Source organism: Hirundo rustica, unplaced genomic scaffold (genome assembly GCF_015227805.2).
Source record: "Hirundo rustica isolate bHirRus1 unplaced genomic scaffold, bHirRus1.pri.v3 scaffold_230_arrow_ctg1, whole genome shotgun sequence".
NCBI lineage: Eukaryota > Metazoa > Chordata > Aves > Passeriformes > Hirundinidae > Hirundo > Hirundo rustica.
This window is the reverse complement of record NW_026690289.1, coordinates 6366-19487: the sequence shown is the minus strand read 5'-3', so window position 1 is coordinate 19487 and position 13122 is coordinate 6366.

Below are 13122 nucleotides of genomic sequence, written 5' to 3'. Positions count from 1 at the left end.
TGAGTGGGGAGGTGGAAAAGGGGGAAACTTTGTATTCCTGGGACTCCCAGCAGCCTGAGGAGGGCAGTGACCAAATAGATGCAGGACCCCCAGTACGAGTGTGACCCCCAGCAGCTGGGACAGGGGGGAAGCCCTGAAGAACAAAGGGGGAAGACCAGAGACAGAGAATTCCTGGGAGGCATTTTCAGGGCTGAAACATTTTGTTGGGAGGTTTTTATGTACCCCAGATGCCTGGTGACTTCTAGAGATGGACTTGGGCAGGGGACCTTCAAACTCAACATGCTCATCCCTTGTTTTGACCGAAATCAGGATTTCTCATTTCCAAACCCTGGCCAGATGGAGGAGGAGGCTGCGATGAAGAGGAAGATGCCCCAGGACAGCCAGGCAGGTGAGGAGGAAGTCAGTGCCCCTTTCCCCCATCTCTCCTGCTCCATCTCCCAGCCCAGCATGGCCCCTGGCTCCAGGACAACCCCGCTGCCGACGCCGTCCTGCCGGGGATGCACTGCGGGAATCTCCTTCCCCTTCCCTCTGGCGGGGAGGCAAATCCCATCCCCTCCTTGTCCTTCCTCCCCCAGACAAGGAGCTGAGGATGGAGACCAGGGAGGACAAATCCCCACTGCAAAACCTCGTGGAAAAGGCCATTTTGCGCAGCTCCAGAGGACACGAATCCAATGGGGAGGAAAAGCCCCAGAGATCCTGCAGGAGGAGGGGCTCCAAACCCATTCCAGGGTACTCCGAGGAGGAAAGACCCACCCTGTGCCAGGAAGGTGGACAGAGCTTCAGCCAGGGCTCGGAGCTGGTGGTCCATGAGCAGCATCATGACAGGGAGAAGCCCTACAGGTGCTTGGAGTGTGGGAAGAGCTTCAGGTGGAACTCCCTCCTGATCAAACACCAGCGCATTCACACACAGGAGAGGCCCTACGAGTGTCCCAAGTGCAGAAAGAGATTTCACACCAGCTCTAATCTCCTCCTGCACGAGCGGATTCACACAGAGGAGAGGCCCTTCCACTGCCCCGACTGCAGGAAGGGCTTCAAGCACAACTCCACCCTCATCAGGCACCGGCGCATCCACACTGGGGAGAGGCCCTACGAGTGTGGGGAATGTGGGATGAGCTTCAGCCACCGCTTCAACCTGATCCGCCACCAGAGGATCCACACCAGGGAGTGGCCCTACGAGTGTGAGCAGTGTGGGAAGAGCTTCAGCCAACACTCCCACTTGATCTGTCACCAGAACATTCATGCTGAGGAAAGGCCATACAAGTGTGGGGAATGTGGGAAGGGCTTCAACCAGAGGTCCCAGCTGATCATCCACCAAATGATCCACACTGGGGAGAGGCCCTACGAGTGTCCCGAGTGTGGGAACAGGTTTCAGACCAGCTCCACTCTCCTCCGGCACCAGCGGATTCACAGAGAGGAGAGGCCCTTCCGCTGCCCCGACTGCAGGAAGGGCTTCAAGCAAAACTCCACCCTCATCAGGCACCAGCGCATCCACACTGGGGAGAGGCCCTACGAGTGTCCCCAGTGAAGGAAGAGCTTCACCCAGAGGTCTCACATGAGCCAACACCAACAGAGGCACTGGTAAGGGAAGCCCTGGAAGTGCCCCAACTGTGGGAAGAACTTCATGTGAGTCTTCAACCTCATCCCCCTTCAGAGGACCCACATTGGGCAGAGCCCTGGTGAACCACAATTCCCAGTGATCCATGATGGGAAGACACCTGTCCCTCTCCCTGCCCCTGGCAATGATGTGAGGTGGGACTGAAGAACATGAGGGTCTGGCCATGGTCCCATCATTGTATTTGATCCCATCTCAGGTCATTGCCAGGGGCAGGAAAGGGACTCTCTCTCTTTTCCCAAGGACAAGGGTGTCCTTTCCCAGCAGGAGAAAATACGTGGCTGGGAAGAGCCAGTCAGTGTTGTTGTAGTTTTCCGTGTATATCATTTGTCTTATCCCTTCTGTCATGAATATTGTTTCTGTTCCTATTTGTTCCTTATCTTGTTGCTGTTCCCAGTAAATTGTTCTTATCCCAGCAATGGATCTTCGTCTTTTGTACTTTCTATAAGAGCCTGGAGGGCAGCAAGCAGTGGCACGGTTTTAGCAGGAGCACAAAATTGGGGAATCCCATTCCTTAATCCCAGCCCATGGAAACCGAGCATCCCAGCTGGTCCCAGCCCTGGTTGCCCTGGCAGCAGCCTTGGGAGCGGGTCCCTGGCTGGGGGCTGTGGGAACCTCTTCACTCTGGTGCCCAGGGACAGGACTGGAGGGAAGGGCTGGAGCTGAGTCGGGGCAGGTTTAGGTTGGATGTCAGGAAAAGGTTTTTCCCCCAGAGGCTGCTGGGGCACTGAACAGGCTCCCAGGGAAGGGTCACAGCTCCAGGGCTCTGGGAGCTCCAGCAGCGTTTGGACACCGCTGCCAGGCCCAGGCTGGGATTGTTGGGGTGTCCTGTGCAGGGCCAGGAGCTGGACTCGAGGATCCTGATGGGTCCCTCCCAACTGCGCCAATTCTGTGCTTCTGGGATCCCCTGGCCCTGGGAATGGGGCTGCAAATGGTTGCTGTGGCAACAGGCTCTGGCTCCAGGCCTGAGCTGGTGTCCATGGAACCACCCCTGGCCTGGGATCTGCATGGAGCTGCCAAGGGACCGACCATAGCAACAGGGGCTGGTGATGGTTGCCATGGAAACTGACCATAGCAACAGGGGCTGGTGATGGTTGTCATGGAAACTGACCATAGCAACAGGGGCTGGTGATGGTTGCCATGGAAACTGACCATAGCAACAGGGGCAGGTGATGGTTGTCATGGAAACTGACCATAGCAACAGGGGCTGGTGATGGTTGCCTGCTGAGGAACCGAGTTGTCCCAGGCCCTCAGAGGGGTTCCATGGGGACTTTCCAAGAGTCCCCAGGCTGTTCCAGAGCTGGAATGTCACAGGCAGAGACAGGGGCTCCATGGAGACCTGCCAGGGGTTTCTGGGGATGGGAAAGAGCCCTGTGGTCAGAGGCAGTCACAGCCATTCCATGGTGACATCCCAGGGGACCTCGGGCTGCAAAGACACCGATCTGTCACAGGCACTCACGGGGGCTCCACGGTGACATCCCAGGAGTCCCCAGGCTGCCAAAGAGCCGGGATGTCCCAGACACTCACAGGGGTTCCTGTCATGGGCAGAGTGGGAGCTTCAGGCAAAAGCTTTATTTCTTCATAGGAGAAACTCCTGCTGAGTCATGAGGCAGAGAAATGACACCCAACAGCCACCAAGGTTCCTCAAACACCTCAAGGATGCCTAGACTTTTAAAATTCCATCTAAGAGAGGAGACTGGGAGCAGCTGGATGCAATCCTAGCTTTAGACTTTCCCAAAAGTTTATGTGTAAAAGATTAGACAGGTGGAATTGAACTGTAATGCAATTTATCCCACAGGATTAATGATGAAATACCAGATATATTAATATAAATACAGCTATGATTGATTCTGATCACGATTAGACAGAATAATTTATTTACACCACAGAGTAAATAAAAAAAGAGTTATTTACTCCACATTATAGGAGCTATAACAATTATAGAATATAGTGCTCTAGAAAGCAATTTTGAAGTAAACAGGGCCTTTCTGGAGCTGTTTCAGCCCATTGCAGGCAGAGCCTCCTGCTCCAGCAGGAACTGCCTTTCCTGTGCCAGGACCAGGGCAGATCCTGCTGCAGGAAAAGCCCCAGGCCAGCCCCAACACAGTGAAGGCCTCGGGCACAAGTGCAGAGTGCCGTGCTGGGAGCTGTGCCAGGGAGAGCCTGAGGCACCAAAGGCACCTTGGCAGCAGCAGCTGCTTCCAGGCCATGGCCAGAAGCCTCCCTTGGCAAGGCGGCCTGGTGGCCACCACTGCAGAGCTGCTGCTCCAGGGCTCATTTCTGGCTGGGCTCTGCCCCAGCCCACAGAGTGTGACCTCAGCCCTGACTCTGTCCCAGCCGCTGTGCCTGAGCCCTGCAAAGCCTAAAGGTCACCTGTGCCAGCCTGGCTCTGTCAGCCCCTGGGGCAGGGCAGGGAAAGGCCAGAGAAGGGGCTGGCTTTGGCTGCTGGATGTGGGCTCCAGCAGAGACAAGGAGGAGTCAAGGGAGTGGGTGGAGTCCAGTGAGCAGCCCCTTCTCCCCATGCAATCCTGGAATGCTTTGGATGGGGAGAGCTCTGCAGTGCTCATCTCATCCAAACCCCTGCCATGAGCACGGAGATCTTTCACCAGATCAGGTTGTTCAGAGCCCTGTCCCAGATGGACTTGAATGTTTCCAGGAATGGGGCATTGACCACCTTCCTGGAAACCTGTCCTGATGTATCACCAATGTCATCAGCAAAAATTTCCTCTCTCCATTCCTTTAGTTTAAAACCACCACCCTTTGTGCTATTGTGACAGGCCCCACTAAATCCTTTGTCCACCATTGCATTTCCAATCAGCCGGGTTTCCATGGCAATTCCATGACAGGTGACCCAGGTGTGGTGTCCCAGTGAGGGCTGCCATGGAAGCAGTGCCCAGCACTGCCCCTTTCTGTCTGGCTGAGCTGGCCTTTGGCCCTGGCAGTGGCGTTTGCTGCTGGTTCCGCGGTGCCTGAGCAGCCAGCGCGGCACAGGGCAGGTGGCCGTGGCACAAGCCCCCAGCAAGGGATCCCCTCTGGCTCTGGGCAGTGACACCAGCCCTGAGCAAGGGGCCCAGGGCAGGTTTCCATGGCACCCAACCATCACAGCGGCTCCAGGCCTTGGCTGCCACGGCACCAAACCAAGGAACGGGTCCCTGTGGCTGCTGCCGTGGCACCTGAGGGCATCAGCGAGTGTCAGTGCAATTGTACCTGGAACAGCCCCGGCACCGCTTTGTCCTCAGGGTTGCCCTGGCAGCCCAGGACAGCAACAGCTCTGCATGCAAGTGGCCACAGAACCTGGCTGCAGAAATGGGTCCTTGGGGTGCTTTCCAAGGAAACTTGAAGGGATGAGGGATCCAAAGCCAGCAGTGGGGTCAGTGCAGTGTCCATGGCCACAGCCCCTTGCAATGGCCCAGGGCAGGTTGGGATGATGATCCACCCTCACTCCTGGCCCAGGGCAGGGCTGCAGTGCTCTTGGTGGCACCTTGGGCTTGGCACACACTTGAGGAGGGTTTCTGTTTTCACTGGGGAAACTCAGGAGTTTTAGATTGCTTCAAAAATAAAAGAAGAAAATCCTTCTTTGGCTAAGTGCAGCCAGATCTCCAAGGAAAGCAGGTCCCAGGTGAGTGAGAAGAGATAGGATGTGGTTTGGGAATGTGGAGCAAGGTTGTCCACACTGGGTCAGATCACAAAGCGCAGCTTCTCTGAGCAGGCCAGACCTCCTTGGGAGACCCTGGTTCAGTATCAACCACAGAATGCGGCAATCTCCTCTTGTGTAATGAGAACAATAATGAAATACACCCTTGAAAATAGGAATACATATTTCTTAGAAGCTCTTTGAAATATTTCTCCATAACTGCAGCAGGAAAACCTCCTAATGAATGGCACTAGACCAGAGGGAAATCAAGGCACAGCCATGGTTTGTCAGGATTTACTTGATCCTGATGAGTCCCGTGGTGAATTTGGTGTCAAACCCTGGAACCTCAGGGCCTAGGAGGAGATTGCACAAACCTTTCCAGGAGTGAAAGTCAGAAGAAAAACCCAAAGTGTCTCAATGCATCAATGGGTCCCACAGAGGTCCATCCCCAGCACAGGCTCCTCATGGACTCCTTGGTGTAGAAAATTGGCGGCCAGGATTGCACAAAATCCTCTCAGAGACTCAGTAGCAAAAAGAAGTACTTAAATTACCCCTGAGTACCTTGAAGCATTAATGAGCCCCACTGAGGTTTGTTGCTGGCTAAGAATCTCAAGGGACTAATTAAAGCAGATAGTTGGGGCCATGATTGCACAAACCACTCAGACTCTTTTTTGACACAGTTTTCTGCCAAAAAAAAGTTCTTCAATACCTTGACTACCCTGAAGTATTAATGAGCCCCACTGTTTTTACTGACAAAGAATCCCAAGGGATTAATTAAAGTAGATAATTGGGGCCATGATTGCAGAGTCTCTCATAGAGTCAGTTTTAAAAGGGAAACATCAAGTACCTTTAAAAACCTGAAGTTCCTTGAAGTATTAATGAGCCACACTGAGTGTCATTACACACAAAGCCTCTCAAGGGACTAATTACAGCAGATAATTGGAGGACATGGTTGCAGAAACCTCTCACAGACTCCCAGGCAAAAGCAAAAAGTCCTTTAAAAAACCTGCAGTCCCTGGGAGCATTCAGGAGCCCCCCAGGGCCATTGCTGACCAAGGCTCCCCAGGGACTCCTTCCAGCAGATCCTTGAGGCCACTGGGATGTGAGGGGGATGCTGAGGGCAGCACAAGGGGCTGACAGTGCCCAGCCTTGCTGGGGCTGTGCCAGGAGGCCCCAGGGCCTCAGGACAAGGTGTCTCCTCACAGCCCTTGGTGGCACAGAGGCTGCTGTGCCCCAGGGCACCAAGACTTGGCTTCTCTTTGTCCCCACCTGTCATCACTGCCTCCAGTTCTCTGCTCTGCCTGGGGCCTGGGGACACTTTCTCTGTCCTGTCCCTCAGTGGGACCCATTAAAACTTCAAGAAACTTTGGAGTTGGATTCTGACTTGGAATTCTTGAGAGGTTTCTTCAGCTCCCTCTCAGGGACTGATGTTCAGGGCCTGAGCACAAAGCCCCGAGAGGGTCATTAAAGTCCTTGTGCTATGTCTGTGCAGCTGAGCTGGGCCAGGCTCCTGGCAGAGAGGCAGCTCCTGGCAAGGGCAGCGCTGCAGAGAGACAGCTCTGCCCAGGAGCAGCTCCTGTGCACAGCCCAGCAGGGCTAGGGCACTGCCTGCAGCCACCCTGGGCACAGCACACAGGCACAGAGAGCTTCAATCACTCAGGGCTGGGAAGGAGCTGAGAAGTGACTGGGGGAGAATCACTCCCAGCCCTTGACACAGGAACCTCTGGCTGCAGGACAAGGCAGCTGCAGCTCCTGCAGTGATCTCCTAAAGCTGGAACATCCCAATGCCTACAGACTCTGTGAGTACATTCTCTGATTATCTCTTGTGGAGAGCAGCCAGGGGTGCCCAGGGCTGTCCTGCAGAGCAGCGTCCTGCAGCCCAGGGCGCTGTGCTGGGGCAGGGACTCTGCTGCCTGCCAGGGACATCTCTCAGCCAGCTCTGGGAGCTGCTCCAAGCACTGGGGGACAAGATCTGGGTGAAAGGAGACAGCTGGTAAGGAGTGGAAGTATTCTCCTTGTGCGGTGAGGATGCTGCATTGTTCAGATCTGCTCTCAGCATGACATTTAACTCCAGAACATTTCCAAGTAGATTATACAGGGAGCACAGCAAGGCAGGGGCTGCATAAAAGAGAAAAACCTGTTTTTTAAATCTACTGCTATTGGTTGCCTGATTGGGAAATTGCACATAGATATTCATCTCTCAGTTCAGGGTGAGTGTTGGGGAGGAAGAAGCCAAAAAACCCTATAAATATGATTGCCTCTATTCTGAGAATGAGAAACCTGTAAGTGAGATAGAATTGAAAGTAAGTTTTGATGTTTGAGATGTATTAGATACTGGATCTCTGGGAAAACAGTTATGTGACCATCTGAAAGTTACCTGCAGCCAGACCCAGAGGTCAAATGGAATGTTCTGTCTCACCCCTCAATGTATGGTTCATCCCACACCTGTACCCCTCCCCTGAAGTATCAGGTATCTGTAACCCCATTGGCCCAAGGCTTGTTCCAGCCCACCTTGAAGACCCCTGATAAGGGGTCCCAAGGGGGCTGGACGGTCTCTTTGCTCTTTGCTCTTTGCTCTTTTTGCTTGCACCCTTCCCTGAGGACTTTCCTCTCTTGGAATCTCCTCTCCCTACTTCTCCCTTCCCCCACCTTCCTAGGCCTTGCCACGAGCTGCAGCCTGGCAGCTCAGAGCAAGGCCTCACATCCCTTACAATAAACCTCATCTTCTAAAACCTAACTTCAGAGATCTCTCGTCTACATTTATCTACACCGTCCTGGAGTCCTCAGCAGCAGAAGAAGCTATTTCTACAATTGGCGCACAACGTGGAAAACGCCGGACCCAGCCTTTCAAGCTGTGAGAGACTTCCCCATGGACGGTAACTAAATTACCAGTTGTACTCTAATCGGTGTCGTGAGCACAGTATATCGCTGCAGGGCAGCGTGAGGCTGGAGCTCTTTAAAGTTGCCGAAGACAAAACCTTGAGCACGAGGATCGTTACTAAGTAGCGAACACTCGGAGCTCTGAGGAGGTTTTGTCTGGCGTCCCTCGAGCACAGACGGCTGCTGCTGAGCGGCGGCCACTGGGGCTCACGGAGGGAGTTTTGCCGTGGTACGTTGCCACGTGCGTTGAGCGCGTGTGGGCACTGCTTTGCACTGCCCGCACTGAAGCGCCGAGGGGAGGTTGGAGTCCCGAGCACGGAAGAGCTGTTCCGGAGCAGCGCCTGGAGCCGTGACTCTGAAGGGGACCCCGTGCAGTGTCCTGAGAGCCGACTGGAGTGTCTGGCCAACCCCCAGGTCGGATCTCGAGCGAGGACCTGCTTCAGCGACATCGAGGTGAGCTACACTGGTGTTAACAATATGGGTCTACTGCCCGTTCTACCCTTGATAGAGATCTCTATAAACACATCAAGCATCTTTTACGCTGCAACAACAGTACTTTACATAAGCAAGAGCTGAAAGACCTTTTAGAATGGACTCTAGTTAACTTTCCCAATGCTGACCGTTCAGCCATCTTTACCAGAGACTTTTGGGACTCAGTTGGAAATAGACTCTTTAATGATATTTCACGAAAGAATTTTGCTGTTGCTGAGCTCGTTCCAGCTTGTAGGGCCCTCGTAGAGCTCTTTGCTACAAAAAATGCCGCTGCAGACGCGACACCTGGTCACGCCACTCCTGGAGATCCCCTCCGCGCGGCCGCGGGTCTGCAGCAGAAATCGCCCCCCTCCCCCCCTCCGCGCCACGCGGTTTCGGCACCCGCAGCCCCGCCGAGCGCCGTGGACCCATCCCCCACCCTCGTGGCCGCGGCACCCGTTCCCTCGGCCCCTACGCCCCCACCGGACCCTGCGGCCCCTCCCACCGCGCCCTCGGTCCCGTTCACGGATGGAATTCCTCTTATCGGGGCCCCCTCCCCTCGCTCCAGTGTGCCGGGCTCCGTCCCCGTCTCTGCCCCTTCGAGCCCGCCCACTGACAGCGTTCCGGCGGCGCTTCTCGCTGCCGGCACGGCGGCAGCCCCGCACCCCCCTCACCCCGCGGCTCGGGCTGTACTCCCCCTCCCCCCCGCGGGTCCCGCCGCTCCGCCGGCCATGGCTTTTGCGGCTGTGGTTGCCGCCGTTGCCGGTCTCCTCCACAACCAAGCGGCCACAGTCTTGCAAGCAGCACAGAGTCCCCTCGCAGCAGCCGACGCGGCGCTGGCGGTGCCACCGCTCTCGCCCGTGCCCGCCGCTGCCTCGCCGCCGTTGCCCTTCTATGAGCCGGCGGTGCCTGCTGCAGCGGTGTCGGCGCCCGCGGTGCCACCGGCGCCGGTACCGGCTGTGCCTGCAGTTCCCCTTGCGCACTCTAACGCGGAGATGCCCACCATCCCCCCGCGTGTTCGGCCGTGTGCAGAGTGCCCCAGCCCCGCGCCGCGGCGGATGCTGCGGCCCGTTCCAGTCCCGGCTCCGCGGCGTGCCCTGGCCCTGCCCGCAAGCTACGAGCAGCTCACTCCCGCAGCACAGACGGCGGCTGACCATGCACGCCCTGTCCCCGCTCCGCGGCGTGCCCCGGCCCAGCCTGCGAGCTACCAGCGGCTGAGTGCCACAGCACAAACGGCGGATGGCCGGGCATGCCCAGTCCCCGCTCCGCGGCGTGTTCCACCCCGCCCCCCCATCCCTGCCAGAGCGACGGCTGCACCGGAGGCCGGGGCTGTGGCCGAGTTCGCAGCACGACCCCCTGCCGACGTGTCCCCATCGCACGGTGACTCTCCGGAGCCCCCAGCCGCGGCTCCGGCGTGTCCTGTGCCCGCGGACTTCTTAGAGATCCCTCCCACGGTTCCTGCTGCGACCCCTGCGCCTCCGCCGCGTCCCGCGCGCCCCATGCAGCCCGCCGCCGTGATGACTTCCTACTCTGACCCCGTGCACGCAGCGCATTCGCATTTCGCGCCAACGCGCCCGGCCGCGTCACCGCCTGTGATACAGCCCCATGCAGAAACCTACGCTCAGCCGGAACTTGTTACAGTGCCATCGCAAATAGTCCACACTGCCGCGCGTGCTGCACAGCCCCTGACGCCACAGACTTCAGCAGTTTCTGCACAACCACAGCCTTCAGCAGCCCTTCCCCCGTCCACGACCCTGCACACAGCACAACAGCAACACGATTCTACAGCGACTTATATGTATCCTTCCGCGCCTCTTCCACGCCAGACCTACGTGCTACTGTAACCGCTTCATGCCTGACGACTCCTCCCGCGGCTTCAAGTTCCTCTCAGATGTCTTCACTGACAAGCTCTCTGCCTCCTGCATTCCTGCCTGTGCCTCCTGCATCCCTGCCTCTGCCGCCGCATCTTGCATCGTGCCCAAGCATGACAAGACCACAGCTTGACGCACAAACCATGCAACGAGAAGGGGGAGGATGGAATGTGGCAGCCACTTTAACAAATACAGGACAGACAGAGAACTGATTTGCCCTTGCAGCTGCCAACTCTCTCAAATCTGAGGATCCACCAACACCAATCCCGATTTTGGAAGGTCCCCAGAAATGTTCTGATGACCTTCAACTGACAGACTGGCATGAAGTCACACGAGAAATTTGCAAAGAGGAAAATCTAAATCCTTTAGCCATGCCTGTGATATTCAGCCAGCAAGCCGGAGGTCCCAGAACATGGACACCTATCCCATCTCAAGACATGAAAGAATTGCGAAAAGTGATAAAGGACAGTGGCATCTGCTCTTCATATTATAAAGAACTGATGAAAAATACCCTAGAAAGAACACACCAAACCCTAAAACGCATTTTAAGTCAAGTGAAAAGGGGGAAAGCCCAAGCTACACCTCAAAAGAGACTGAAGAAAGCTCAGTATGTTTATAATTTTCTGAACAGCTCTGCAAAAGAGCCTCACCCTCACATTTACAGACATTTCTTGAACACTAAAAAGGTAAAACTGAAAGAACACCCCCCAGTTTCAATTAAAAATTTAAAATCAAGACAGTTAGAAAGACCATATAATCCTGTAACATGGGGGAAGAGGTTTGCATTTGCCTCCACAGAAGGAGGACTCAAGTGGGTTCCAGTGAAGAATGTGAAGCTGTACCACGCATCGAAGCCTGCTGACACACCCACATCAGCCAGTACTTCTGCAAACCAAGAAGCAAGCACCCAGACCTGAGCTGCGCAGAATCATCAAGAGAAGATGATCCGCCAAAAGCAGCCCAAGAAAAGACTGAAGTTTTATTATTTGCATGTTACTTTTGTTCTTTTGTTTTAGTTTTTGTAGTGAAGCTTTACCGAAGTTAACCAAAGATGAATGTCTGAGTTGTTTTAGCCAAGTCTGTAGGCTCTGATACCGTCTGTCTATCCGACGGAAGCCCTGAAAAACCTGTTTAGTTAGAGTAACTTTTCCAAAAGATTTTGAAGGTTTGTGCTGCATGAATTTATCTGATCACTCTGTTTCCATTCATAAACAATTGCAAGAATTGAGAGATTTAGCTAGCCAAATTAAAATAGATGACCCATCCTGGTTAGACAATTTGTTTGATAGTTTGAGCTTTGCACCTTGGCTAAAGGAACTTTGTAAGATAGGTTTGATCATTCTAATAGTAGTAGTTGTAGTTTTAGTAGCAGTTCCCTGCATACTTCAGTGTGTGAAAAAAGTAATGAGTAAGACAGTGTCTAGTGTTTTAGTTGTTAATAAGAACGGGGGAGATGTTGGGGAGGAAGAAGCCAAAAAACCCTATAAATATGATTGCTTAGATTCTGAGAATGAGAAACCTGTAAGTGAGATAGAATTGAAAGTAAGTTTTGATGTTTGAGATGTATTAGATACTGGATCTCTGGGAAAACAGTGATGTGACCATCTGAAGGTTACCTGCAGCCAGACCCAGAGGTCAAATGGAATGTTCTGTCTCACCCCTCAATGTATGGTTCATCCCACACCTGTACCCCTCCCCTGAAGTATCAGGTATCTGTAACCCCATTGGCCCAAGGCTTGTTCCAGCCCACCTTGAAGACCCCTGATAAGGGGTCCCAAGGGGGCTGGACGGTCTCTTTGCTCTCTTTTTGCTTGCACCCTTCCCTGAGGACTTTCCTCTCTTGGAATTTCCTCTCCCTACTTCTCCCTTCCCCCACTTTCCTAGGCCTTGCCACGAGCTGCAGCCTGGCAGCTCAGAGCAAGGCCTCCACATCCCTCACAATAAACCTCATCTTCTAAAACCTAACTTCAGAGATCTCTCGTCTACACTCATCTACACCGTCCTGGAGTCCTCAGCAGCAGGAGGAAGCTATTTCTACACATTCTTTGTGCCATTTCTCATTTTGTTTATATCCATCTTCACTGTGGCCACAGACTGTGTGAATGAGGGGCTGCACTCTTGGTGGCTTTAAAGGAACTCAAGGATCTCCCAGGCAAGTTTTCTGCAGAGATCCCCCTTTTTTCCCCTTCTCTGCAGCTGCAGAAGCAATGTCTGTGTGCAGAGCTGGGGCAGATCAGTGCTGGCACAGCAGCTGTGCCCAGGAGCAGCAGCACTTGGTGTTGCCAGTGCTGCTCCCGTGCCCCTGCCCCGCTGCCCTCCTGGCCCTGGTGTTGCTGTAGGGCCTGAGTGCTCTCGGGGCCGGGCACAGTGCTGGGGGTGGCAGTGCCGGGGCTGCAGCAGGGACAGGCCATGGGCACTGCTGGGGCAGCGCTGACACCTCAGGCCAGGGCCTGGGGGCTCCAGGCTCCTTGCCCAGGCTCTCTCCAGAACACGCCCAGGCCAATGCTCAGCAGAGAAAAGCCCCGTGAGCAGCCCCAGGGTGGCCGTGGGCAGGCTGGGGGCAAACAGCATGGCTGGGGCTCTGCAAGGTGCCTGGAGGAGACAGGAAGGAGCAGCAGAGCAGGGGCTGATCCATCCCCACTGCGCTGGACACC